The sequence below is a fragment of the Ictidomys tridecemlineatus genome, chromosome 5 (assembly GCF_052094955.1).
Source record: "Ictidomys tridecemlineatus isolate mIctTri1 chromosome 5, mIctTri1.hap1, whole genome shotgun sequence".
Lineage (NCBI taxonomy): Eukaryota > Metazoa > Chordata > Mammalia > Rodentia > Sciuridae > Ictidomys > Ictidomys tridecemlineatus.
Window position 1 is genome coordinate 191,117,195 of NC_135481.1, and position 12,762 is coordinate 191,129,956.

At 45.0% G+C, this 12,762-nt stretch overlaps 3 long non-coding RNA genes across 3 annotated transcripts; all 3 read left to right on the forward strand.

The window, feature by feature from the left end:
- The first annotated feature begins 1,645 nt into the window (after positions 1-1,645).
- Positions 1,646-3,236, forward strand: LOC120886735 (uncharacterized). The gene is made up of 2 exons (XR_005729832.2): positions 1,646-2,207; positions 2,979-3,236. It is a non-coding gene; the product is annotated as an uncharacterized LOC120886735 (long non-coding RNA).
- Positions 3,237-3,793: 557 nt separating this feature from the next.
- LOC120886521 (uncharacterized) lies at positions 3,794-6,211 on the forward strand. The gene is made up of 2 exons (XR_005729510.2): positions 3,794-4,574; positions 5,826-6,211. It is a non-coding gene; the product is annotated as an uncharacterized LOC120886521 (long non-coding RNA).
- A 3,692-nt stretch (positions 6,212-9,903) lies between these two features.
- LOC144378164 (uncharacterized) lies at positions 9,904-11,155 on the forward strand. The gene is made up of 2 exons (XR_013439781.1): positions 9,904-10,522; positions 10,879-11,155. It is a non-coding gene; the product is annotated as an uncharacterized LOC144378164 (long non-coding RNA).
- The last annotated feature ends 1,607 nt before the right edge of the window (positions 11,156-12,762 follow it).

Sequence of the window (12,762 nt, forward strand, 5' to 3'; positions counted from 1 at the left end):
CTTGTATAAGCATTTGTATGCAGTTTTGATAAAGCTGATAAGGCAGTGAGATTCTTTTGTTCATTCTAAATTTAGAATATAAGCACTTTCAATTTTGAGGGGTGGAAGGAAGAAAGGGAAAAGAACCTTTCTTTTTTTAGTGTTCTTGGATCCCTAATAGATTCAAGGACCTTAATAGTTTCTACAATAAACATTATTTCTAACATTTAGCTTTATCTTTCCTGATCAGCATCACATTTTTTTTTTTTTTAATGAAACAGTTTTGGAGCAGGACATACAGAGGCTAAAAGCATAGGCTTTGGGCCACCTAGAGAAAGCATTCATAAACTTTTCTTGTAAAGGAATAGCCACTATATATTTTGGGCTTTGCAGGCCATATAGTCTGTCCTGGTAGTTCAAGCAGTCATAGGTGATACAAATACATATGGCTGTGTTCCAATAAAACTTTATTTACAAAAGCAGGCACTGAGCCAGATTTGGCCCTGGGGCTATAATTGTCAAGCCCTGATCTGGAATTTTATTCTGTCTCTAGCACCTTCTAGCTGGCTGGGTGATCTGACTGGACAACCAGTCTTCTGTAAATCAGAGATAATTATTCTACCTCATTAGGTTTGGATCATAAAGTGGATACATGTATAAAGCATTTATTCCACGTAAGGGTTCTATAAATGTTTACCTATCATTATCATTATTAGCCTCTCGGGGCAGTAGAGAAGGGAAGCAAGAAGTCCAGGCCACGCAATTAGCAAGCACTGAACCCTACCACACAGCCTCAGGAGGTGGTTTCCATTATTCAATTACTTTAACTTAGTCTCAGCTTAGCCTTTGCTCCAAAGGCCTCCTCCTGTTTTCCTAAGCAATTCCATTCAAGATGGAGTCTTGGAGTAAAAAAAAAAGAGAGAGAGAGAGAGAACCAACATGCTCAAAGAACTGAAAGTGACCTTTGCCCCTCCTTTCTCCCTCTCAGAATCCAAAAAGGAAGAGACTGTCCCCAGGTGTGCCTTATCTTGTCCTGGCACTTGAGTTGGCCTGCAGAGAGCTCTTGAAGTCACACCAGGGAGCCCTTTCCTTGGCAGACAGCTTTGCTCCATGAGCACCCGGTAAAACTCTTCACTTAATCCTTCAGGCAACATCTCAGAGAAAAAAGAACTCTTAGGATTCCTTCTTTTCTTTCTTTGGACATTTTTCTTATGTTGGGGTTTCCCACTCAAATTTTTAGAAGTTCCAGCACCAGGCCCTTGGCGCTGCTTCCCATTTTGGAGGGTGATTGTCAAATGCCACCTGGTATGTATACCTCCCTTTCTTTCTTTCTTTCTTTCTTTCTTTTTTCTTTTTCTTTTTCTTTTTTTTTTTTTTGTACCAGGGATTGAACCCAGGGATGCTCAATCACTGAGCCACATCCCCAGCTCTTTTTATTTTTTATTTTGAGACTTTTTAAATTGCTGAGGCTGGCTATGAACTCATGATGCTCCTGCCTCAGCCTTCCAAGTTCCTGGGATTACAGGTAGGCACCACCTCCAGGCTTTCTTATTACTGGTGTATCTTCCTAGACCCTGCCTCTTTTTTCCTAACCAGCAGGAGAGCTTCCCCCATGCTCAAAATAAACAGCAAATGAGAGTGTGAATTTCAGTGACAAATACAACAGGTCATTTTCCAGCCTCCTCTATCATTTTGACTTAGGTGGGTAGCTTCTAGGGCTTTCCTGCTCTGATGGCTGGCAGGCCCAGCTCCCCTTTCACTTTGGCCTTGTAACTTCTCTTCCTGAATTAATTTTTTTCAATTAGCTTGCTTGCTACAAGGCAGATGGAGGGGTCCTCCTCTTTAACTCAAATTTCCTTCTTCCCAGGCACAACAGCAATTTGCTCCACACACACATTGCAAGATGAAGGACAAAAAGACTTCACTAGCTGAGCAAAAGACTCAGTCAAATACATGATTTCACCAGGTTTTCCAACTGTATAATGAAATCAGACTCCTCCCCTGGGAAGAGAGATCCCTCCCCCTCCTACTGCAAACACAAAATTCCACCCACTTCTTTCCAAGGACACACTTTGTTCTAAATCCCAACGGCTTCACTCTCCCTCGAACACACAAAAAGAGCAGGAAGCTGCACCTAGGTTGTTAGCGTGAGCTGCGTGCGATCTCTCTCTGAGCCCAAGATGAAAGAAGTAAAAGGAAAGGAAGCGCTCAATGTGAAGCTTGCATTTGTAAGAAACAGGCGTGGGATGCCAAGGAGTGGTCTTGGCACGGCTGGGTTGGGGGCGGGGATGATGACTTTTTCTTTCCTTTTTTCATGAGTGTCCCATGCTCAAGCTGGAGGAGAGATTAAAAACTACAAGAAGGACTGGGGAGGCTAAGGGTTAGATGTTAGATGAATTGTCCAGCAAAAAAACTACAAGAAGGAGCACATGTTCCTGATACATTTTGAATAGATAAATAATACTTTGTTTAAAACCCTCATTTAAAAAAAAAAAAAAAGTTAGCCATGGCAGGCCTGTAATCCCAGCAACCAGGGAGGCTGAGCAGAAGGATGGCAAGTTGGAGGCCAATCTCAGCAATTTAGCAAGGCCCTAAGCAACTTCGTGAGACCCTGTCTCAAAATAAAAAACAATAACAAGGACTGGAGGTGTGGCTCAGTGGTAAAGCACCCCGGGGTTCAATTCCTAGTACCAAAAAAAATTGTTTTTAAGTCAACTTGATCTAAATAAATAAAATCAAGAATCAATAAATGGAATGGATTCAAACTAAAAAAAAAAAAAAGTTAACTTGATCAATTCTCCTTTGGAGTCAGTCAACTTCAGGCAACTTGAGAATCTTGGGGTACACAATGGAATAGGGTATGTATTGCAGCGCTGATTGTAAAAGACAAGTCTGAAAGTCACCCAGAATGTCTGTCAGGAAGGACAAGTGAAATACATTAAGAAACATCCTGAAAGAGATAAGAAGCCACCATGAAAATTTCGGTTTTTTTCTACCAGGGAGCACTCTCCAGGAGACCTAAGTGAGAGAGGAAAGGCAGAAGAGTGTGCAGAAGGACAAGGGACTGGATAAGTGACATGGCTGACACACAGGTGTATATTTAGGACAAAGACACGGAAAAAACTGCTGATCTGCATCGGGGTGGGTGTCACCCTTTTATGACATTTTTTTAAATTTGAATGTATTACAGTGGTTTTCCCTAAAATTGACAACTAATATGTAAAAATACATATATTAAAAATTGCCTGAGAAAGACACTTCAAGTTTGTTTGTTTGTTTGTTTAAGTCTCTAAAATGATACCAAAGGAATATTTGGAAGGAGAGATAAAGAGAAAGGGAGGGAGGACATCTCTGGAAAATGTCTGAGGGAGAGGGGGTCCCACTGTTCAAAGTAGTGGTTGGCCCTATCTGGTGAGATACGGAGCATCTCGTGGCAGGGAGCAGAAGCAGCCAGAGGTACTTTAACACCGGTTCCTTAATTTTATACTATTCGAACATTTTAAAGGGGTGATGTATTAGCTCTATGTTATATTTTTAAAACCAAAGTGAGAAAAGGAGAGCAATGATCAAAAGCCAATGACCAAATGCTGCCCCGCAATACAGTGCGCCCGGGGCAGCTCCACCTCCTTGCCGGGTCCTGGGTAGACCTCCTCTGTCCGCCTGCCTCATGCTGCGAGGTCAGACGTCATCATGCGGCGGACGGCTTCCCCTCTTCCTCCGTGTTATTTGCTGGGACTGCCCCCAGTGGCAGCAGTGGCCTTGTCGCTGTCTTTGTTCCAGCTGGAACCTGAAGAGGTTCCGCGCCCTGGGGCGTGGGAGCGACGGGCAGCCTGCGGGAGAGCGTCCAGCGGAACCTGCCCGTGTTTCCCTACTGCGCGGTGGAGGCGCACTCGAGTGACCCCAATAGCAGGAGTGCAGTCACCCCTGGGGGCAGAGCTGGGCGAGGCTGAGCTGAGAAGGCTCGGTCTAAGTGGGGCTTGCGATCATAAACGCGACCCCAGGCAAGTGCCCCGACCTTCCCAGCTACCCTCGGAGGGCCTGGGTCGTTTCCTCCGGCCCAGGGCGTGCATTAAAATAATGTAGGGGGGAAGCGGGGCGGGCCGTGGTGAGATGATGTAAAAAGTCTCCATCCTCGTTTCCGGGCGCAGTTCACCTCCTGAAATAAACGCCACGTGCAAATGCGCACCATCCGCTTTCTGGGATTGATAGCAAACACAGAAGGTCGCCTAACAGCCTTAATCACTTCTGCATGTGCCGTTTTCGGGCGAGGGCACGCGGGGAACGAAGTTGATCACCCTTCGAACTTGCCGCAGTTCCGGGATGTGCCCCCTTCTGGCGCAGCTTGTCCTCCCGCGGTTCGCCCTCCCCACACGCTGTTTGGGAAATCTCAACACTTAATTTATAACTTTATTAATTTTTGTATTCGGGAGGGCGGAGTCACGTCCCGAAGCCAAGTTTATGCAAATAAGGACTGTCACCGAACGACCCCGGGGTTTGAAATGCAAAGGGAAGGGGGCCACGCCCGGCGTCCGCCCAGGCAGCTGGAATTCCCTGTTCTTTCTGATCACTCGAAAATGCAATGGCTGCGCTCGCAGGTATTTCTCAGAAATCCTTTCGATTCCATTAAATGTAGGTGAAATGCTAAAATAGAGCGGGAGTCGACTGTCTCTCAAGATGAAAAAAGGAACTACCGGCTATTGTCTGACCTCCCCGGTGCCTGATTGACTAGTAGAAGTCCTATCTCCATGGGAACAGATAAATGTCTGCTTGTCATGCCGAGAAACAACCAACTCAGCCCGGGGAACCTCACCAACCTAGCACTTTATTTGGGCGGCCCTAAGCAGCCTCTCCCTTTTCATGTTCAGCCAAATTATCTGCCAGAATTTCTTTTCAAGTCTAAGGAGGGGGAAAAAGAAAGAGCTTCCTTCCCCCTCCCCCTTCTGCATGGAGTTAATTACTGTATTTTCATCTGGGAGGATGGAAAAAAAATTACACACGGAGCTGAAATAACACACAAAACAACGGTGGTGTGTTGTATCTGCCTGTTGTCAAATAGCTTTTGGTAATTTTTTTCCCCCCGAAGTTGTCTGGGTCGCTGTTGTGCCAGTAGGTAACAATACAGCCTCAGAAGAGAGCCCAAGGAACCATCCGTTGTTTCTTTCTTTCTTTCTATCTTTCTTTTTCTTTTTTTTTTTTTCCTTTTAAACCTTAGACAAGTGGACAGAGGTTCCTGTTTCAGTGGAATCTGAGAGATGGAGGTAATAGGAAGGAAAGGAAAATTTGCTGAAGGCTCTTAGGTATCTTCCTCCCTTCCCCTAAAAATCCCCAACATCTGCCATTTTGACTCTGATCGCTGATCCTGTGCTCTCTGCCAGTAAAACTAAGGAACAGCCCTTGGGAGGTCAGGGGCTTTCTGCCCAGTTTCTGTGCTTGGTTAAAAATACCACCGGAAGCAGCATTTTCTGGTGATATTGCAACATTTCCAGTCCAGCTTCTGGATCTGAGGAAAAAAAGAAATAAGGGGGAAAAGCAAAGGGGAAGGAGTGGAGGTGGAATAGAAACACATGGATATAAATAGGTCTATAGATTTTTCAAACACAAGATCAAACTCTTAGAGGGAAAAAGTCATAGCCCATTTGATTCTAAAACTGGGCACAAGAACATGCGCAGGTTCATTATTTCCCTGGAATCTATTTACCAGCTCCTTTGTCACGAGGCTGTTTGGGTCTTTGTCTCTCCTCTTCCTCAGCACCTCCACCCACCCACCCAGCAAGTCTGAGCAGGAAGTGTCTAAAGACTAGTGAACTGCAAACCCACTAGGCTTTTTTTTTTTTTTTTTAATCCAGGTTAAAGATACCTGCAGGTATTTGTGGATGTAGTAATCAAGTCTCAATTCCAGCTCTTCCGGGGACATGATTCCTAAATATCCAACCCCAGTGGTCTTTATCTGGCCCAGCTGCTTCTGATGTGGAGAGGAATGTGGCACATCAAGTGTGTGAACACTGCCTCCATTGTATCCAGACCAGCGATGGAAGCCGGGATAATTGGCATGTAACCTTCTCTATTAACAGTGCAGACAGATATGTGAATTCGCTGAATCCCTTCGACATATGCCATGCATTAGCTAAAGGGGCTTAGAGTTCTCCTGACATCTTGGCGATTCACTGATAATTAGGCTTTCGGACTTGATAACTTTGTGGGGAAAATCAATAAATAATAGTGAAGTTCAGTACTTCCTCTGAATAAGAAGTGGCCCTGTCATTGAAAGTCTAACACTGACAGTGATCATTGCCGATCATGTGGGAGGTGGAGGGGTAGGGGCTGCTGAAGCTGGGTTTCTGGAGGAGATTATTAAATCTTTATTTAGCCTGTATGGCCACCAAGGTGAGCGAATGGCAGAGGATACTTATCCATGTCCGGCTTGAAGATCTTGTGAAGGGATATACCCTGCTATAGTTTGAAACACTAAGGGAAGTTATTTAGAATATCTGCTTCTAATCCTAGCTTAGCTCACATCTGCTCCTAAGACTAGAGGAAGTACCCTGGGCTGGTGGGTGAAGGCATCAAGCGCAGCAAGGCTTCCTGGTTTAATGCACAGCTCTCCCACGTACTAGCTCGGGGCTCTCTGTCAGACTCTCTGTGCCTTGGTTTCATCATCTGGAAAGTGGGACAAGTAATCATTTCTATTCAATTAGGACTTGCTAAGGGTTCATAAATTGTTACTTCTAAGATTTCCAGAAAAGTACAGTGTATAAGTACTTTCCTCTTTTTATTTAGTAAATATGTGCAGAAAGTATTTTTCAGCTGCAAGTTGTAACTTGTATCTATAGATAGCAAGATCCCTTTAATGGGTCTCAGCTATTGCTTTTCAATGAACTAAAGGAGGAAAGATAGAATAGAATAGAATAGAATAGAATAGAATAGAATAGAATGGAGTGCATGGCATAGAGGAAAAGTAAGTATTATTTCATAAATCATTTAACTATATAAATGGGGGTGAGATATATGGGCATACTGTGTCCCAATGTAAAAGTATTTTTTTAGTATTTATTTTTAAAAAATTGTTGAACAACATGCAATAATTTAAAACCTGGAAATATATATATATATATATATATATATATATATATATATATATATATATATGAGATTGGCTAAATAAATTATGCTCTAGTCATATAATGAATTACCAGGCAGCCATTAATAACAAAGGAATCAATTTCCATGAGCTGATTGCACTAGTCTCCCAGAAATTTTATTCTGTAAAAACAAAAGGCATTGGATAGAGTATGTATTGCAATCCTGTTTATAGAAGTAGAATGGAAGCTTTATTTGGGTTTGTTTGCTTTAATAACATTGAACTTCATTTTGCTGGCTGTGGGGCCCTGTGCTAAGTGGAGTCCTCTCTGGAGTCTCTTACTCTGTGATTGGCACCACCGTCCATCCAGTCAAGCAAGCCAGAAGCCTTGGAGCCATCGTTGGCAAGGTTTAGCCTCTCACACCCCAAGGCATCCAGAACCCGTTCTCTTGGCTTTGTCTTTACCCTGAACCCCTATTCTCAGCTACTGTCATCTCTTTCCTGGGCACCCACATCAACTTCTAACTAGTACCCCTGAATCCTCCTGACTAGACCTCCTAAGCCTCCTGACTAGTGGTTTTCCTGTGCGCTCCGGCTCCCCTCTTCCTGTTCTCCCAAGGGCTCGGGGAGCTGGGCCACCCACTCTCTGACTTGCGCAAGTTCTCGCCTTGCTTCCCTGTTGCTCTTGGGACAAAGACCAAAATCCTGCTATGGCCTTTGTATTAATTTCCCAGGGATGCCACAGCAAATTGCAACAAACTAAATGACTTAAGTCAACAACAGTTCATTGCCTAACCGTCCTAAAGAGTGCAAGCCCAGAACTGTGCTGTGGGTCGGGCCACATTCTCCCTGAACCTGTTGGGAAGAGCTTCTTTGCCTCGAGCTTTCTGTTCATCGGTCTCCGCCATTCGATGGCTTGGGGCTGTATCCGTCCATCTCTGCTCTGGCATACGGCTTTCTCCCCCAAGTAGCTGTGTTTTCCTTTTCATTTCAGAGGATTGTGTGTGTGTGTGTGTGTGTGTGTGTGTGTGTGTGTGTGTAAGTAAGTGTGTAACCCAGGGGCTCATGCACATTGGGCAAGTGCTCTACCTCTGAGCTGCACCCCAACTGTTTTCTTACAAGAATGCAGTTAGATTGGATTAGGAGCCTGCTCCACTCCAGCTTGACCTCTTCTTAACTAATTAGAACTTAAGTGACCCTGCTTCCAGATAAGATGATATGTGGATTTGGAGGTGCTGAGGACTAGAATATTGGTACCTTTTTTTTTGGAAGAATGAGCCCCACCTCCCTCTCTGCAGTCCTCTCCCACCACCCTTTGTCCTGGGGCATCTGGCATCCTCTTGTCCAAGGACTTTTGCTCAGGGGCTTCCCCTCCAACCTCCTGGAGAAATTGTAGACACAGGTTCCATTTCCAAAAACACAAAGAATCTCACATTCAGGAATCCCTGTCACCAGGAATTCCCAGAGGAAAATGACTTGTGTGGAAGCATTAAGTGCAAATTCATAGCGTCATCATCTACCAAAAGAAACACTAACATGTAACTTAGCCCTGAGCTTGAGAAATTACTCAGTTTCTAAATACCTACTGTTAGGTATGCATAAGGGTTTGCAAGTTCCTCCCCATTGGAATATAATAAAGTTGAGCTTTGGGTCCACTCTTACTGCTATAACAAAATGCCACAGACTGAGTCATTAATAAATAATAGAATGAGTGTACTTCTTACAGCTCCAGAGGCTGGGAAATCCAAGGTGAAAGCTTGGGCAGATTTGATGTCTGGTCCAGGATTCCTACCTGCCTTCAGCATGGTGCCTAGCTGCATTGTCCCCTGGAAAGATGACCCCTATATCCTCAAGTGTCCAAAGAGAGGGACAGACAACCTTTCCCCATAGTGCCCTTTTATAAGGACACTAACCCATCTGTGAGGGCTGAGTTTTATGACCTCATCGCTTCCCAGGGGTCCCACCTCTTTTTGGGGGGATGGGGGTAGCGGAGGATGAACCCAGGCCTCCTTCATGCTAGGTGAGCACTCTATCACTGAGCCACAATCCCAGCCCTCTCTATTTTGAGGCAGGGTCTCGCTATGTTTCCCAGGCTGGTTTCATACTTTTGATCCTCCTGCCTCAGTCTCCTGAGTGGCTGGGATTACAGGTGTGTTCCTCTGCACCCTGCAAACCCCACCTCTCAATACCATTAACTTGGGGGTCAAGTCACAGCATGTGAATTTTGGAAAGACACAGACATTCTAACCATAGCAGTGACCAACTGTCCAAGTTTGCCCTGGACTCAGGAGTATCTCTACAGAGGACGTCAGTATTAAAAAGGACAAATCCCTAGCAAACTGGATGCTGACCAACCTAGTTGTGTTTCAGTGTGTTATTTAGCACTTTCAGCACCTAATGACATTTATGATGTGAAAACAAAAAAATTTTTTTTAATTTTTTTTAGGTGTCAATGGACCTTTATTTTTATTTATTTGTATGCAGTGCTCAGAATGGAACCCAGTGCCTCATATATGCTAGGCAAGTACTCTATCACTGAGCCTCAACCCCAGCCCACAAGATATATTTTTTTCATTTTGGGTCTCTGAGACAGTATTTTTCTCCATCAACAGCTTTTAATGGCCAAAGCTATTATCATCCATGAAAAGGGAAATAAGATATATCTTTTGGGTAAAAGATTGAGCTTTTGGGCTGGGGATGTGGCTCAAGCAGTAACGCGCTCACCTGGCATGCGTGCAGCCTGGGTTCGATCCTCAGCACCACATACAAACAAAGATGTTGTGTCCGCCGAAAACTAAAAAATAAATATTAAAATTCTCTCTCTCTCTCTCTCTCTCTCTCTCTCTTTCAAAAAAAAAAAGATTGAGCTTTAGCTTGTACACTGAATATTATCTGGATCTGCACAATTTGATCTATTGTTATTGTGTGTATGTGTGTTGCTAAGAATAGAACCCAGGGCCTTGTGCATACAAGGCAAGCACTCTACCAACTGAGCCCCTTGATCTATTATTTGTAGCATTTGTTTTATACAGTGAAAGGTGGCATATCCATTTGTTTCTGCCATAACAAAACATCCCAAAGCTCAGGAGCTAACACAACCACTAATTTAGCTCATGACTTCTGTTCTGGTCTAGCTCAGCTGACCTCTGCTGGACGGCTTCCTGCTCGTGCAGTCTGCCTGTAGCTCAGCTCAGCTACCTGATCCTAAATCAGCCTTGCTACCATGGTGGTGGATGGAGGCTTTCGCCTGGGGCCACAAGAGCAGCGGCATCACCTGTCCCTTGTCATCCAACAGTTAGATCCTGCACCAGATGATGAAGAAAGGGAGCAAACCAAAGGACGAGGACTGAGGACTCCGCAGCCTCTGGTTCCTTCGCATTTGTCAGTGATGCTTGGCCAAGGCAAATCCCAGCCCAGATGGAAAGCCTGAACCAGACTCCTCCCCTTACTGGGAGGAGCTATGAGGTCACGTGGCAAAGAGGCGGGGTGCCCAGGGATGGGAAACTTCTTTCTGGGTACCGCAGGTGGTACCCGGGGCTGTGAGCTTATTTTGGTATTTAGTTATTCCATTTGCTTAATTTTTAATTTTTTAAGCCCTGGCCTCTGGCGCACTATGCAAGCGCAGCATCACTGGGCTGCAACCCCAACCCAGTGCTTAATTTTCTGAATTTTGATTTTTCTTGTCTGTAAAATGATCATGAAGATGATGAGTAGATTTGAAGTAGTGTTAAGGATTAAAAGTCATATGCCAAAAGCTAAAGGACATAATTGGAAACACAGTAAATAAGGGTTCCTCTCTCTCCCTCCCGCTCTTTCCCCAGGGCCATGGTCCACCCTGCAGCACCGGTGACTGGGGAAGCTGAGGCAGGAGGACTGCAAGTTCCCGACCAGGATGTAGCTCAGCGGATTCAAGCCCTGGTACCGGGAAAAAAGAAATTCTGTGGTTTTCAGGATATTCACGAAGTTGTGCAACCATCACCCTACCTATTCCAGAAAGTTCTATCATCCCAAACAGGAACGCTGTATGCATTAGTACTCATCTCCAGTTCCCTCCTCCTCCCAACCCTGGCAACCACTAATCCACTTTCTGTCCTTATGGATCGGCCTCTTGTGAACATTTCATGTGTGAGGAAGGATACCATGGGCCGGTCTCTGTGATGGCTGCTCTCAGCTAGCATAATGTCATGTGGGAGCCCGTTAGGATGTCTCTCTTTTCATTCAATTTTCCATTATGTGGACAGTTTCCACCTTTTTTTTTTTTTTTTAAGAGAGTGAGAGAGGAGAGAGAGAGAGAAAGAGAGAGAGAGAGAGAGAGAGAGAGAGAGAGAGAGAGAATTTTTTTTTAATATTTATTTTTTAGTTTTCGGGGGACACAACATCTTTGTTTGTATGTGGTGCTGAGGATCTAACCCGGGCCGCACGCATGCCAGGCGAGCGCGCTACCGCTTGAGCCACATCCCCAGCCCCAGTTTCCACCTTTTTAAAATCCTTGTATTAATTTATGGATATTTTAGCTGTTTCCACTTTTTTTTTTCTTTGTGGTGGTGCTGGGGATGGAGCCAGGACCTCCTCCTGGATGCTCTACCACCAAGGTGCACCCCAGCCCTGGATCTAATTTCCTACTGGCAACCTGGGAGGGTTCCAGTTTCCCCACATTTTCTCCAACACTTGTTATTTCCGTCCATCATCATCATCATTATTATTATTGCTATCTAGAGGGTCTGATTTACTTACTCAGTTTAAATTCTGACACCCTGACACAGGATCTTAATTTTTTGCACCCCTCCCTTTGAAATCCTCGTGAAAACTATAGTTTGGCTCCTCAGAAAAGCATGCACTCAAGGAACTGGCCTGAGATGGCAAGGGGTTCATGGCTCCCCTCCCAGAAACCATCTCCATGGATTCCAGGAGATCAGAAGACCCCAGTAGGGAAAAAAGGCTGAGTGGGACACAGACGCTGAGCAGGGAGCACCCGTCCAAGCTGCACCCCCAGCCTGAGCCCTGTGAGCCCAGGAGGCAGAGAAAACCCAGTTCTGAAGCCGTGGGCCTCAAACCCACTGGGGTTCCCCCAGGTGCAGCCTGAGCTGCGACTCCAGAGTTTCCTCATCTCTACAGTGGGCACAATGACCCTCCGCAGGCTGAGCCTGGGAAAGGATTAAGTCTCACTTAGTGAGACCCTGCTTCAAAATAAAAATGCCAGGGCTGGGGATGTAGCTAGGTGGTAGAGCACCCCTGGGTTTAGTCCCCAGTATACCAAAGAAAGAAAAGTCTGAAACAGGAAGAAAGAGGGAAGCAGACAGAGGAGTGTAACTTAGTAGTGGAGCACTTGCCTAGCAGATGCAAGGACCTGACTCCCATCACCAGCACCAGAGGAAAATAAAAATAAATGAAAATAAAAATCATCCCCTCTGGCCAGCAAGACTAGTATATAGATGCATTCAACAGGCGACCTTGACAGCCCTAACAATATGGAGACTGTTCTTAAGGAAGAAGGGACGTGTGTAGGTATTGACATTTTCTGCCACACTTCAAGGGTCTGCTCCTGTCTCTCTATTCAGACCTGTATCTGTAAATATTTGTACTTCACTCCAGGGTTCGGCAAAGTAGGTCTGTTGTCTATTTTTCCAAATATAGTGCTTTTTAATGGGGTAGGGGTGTTTACTGGGGATTGAACCAGATGTGCTTTACCACTGAGCCACATCCCC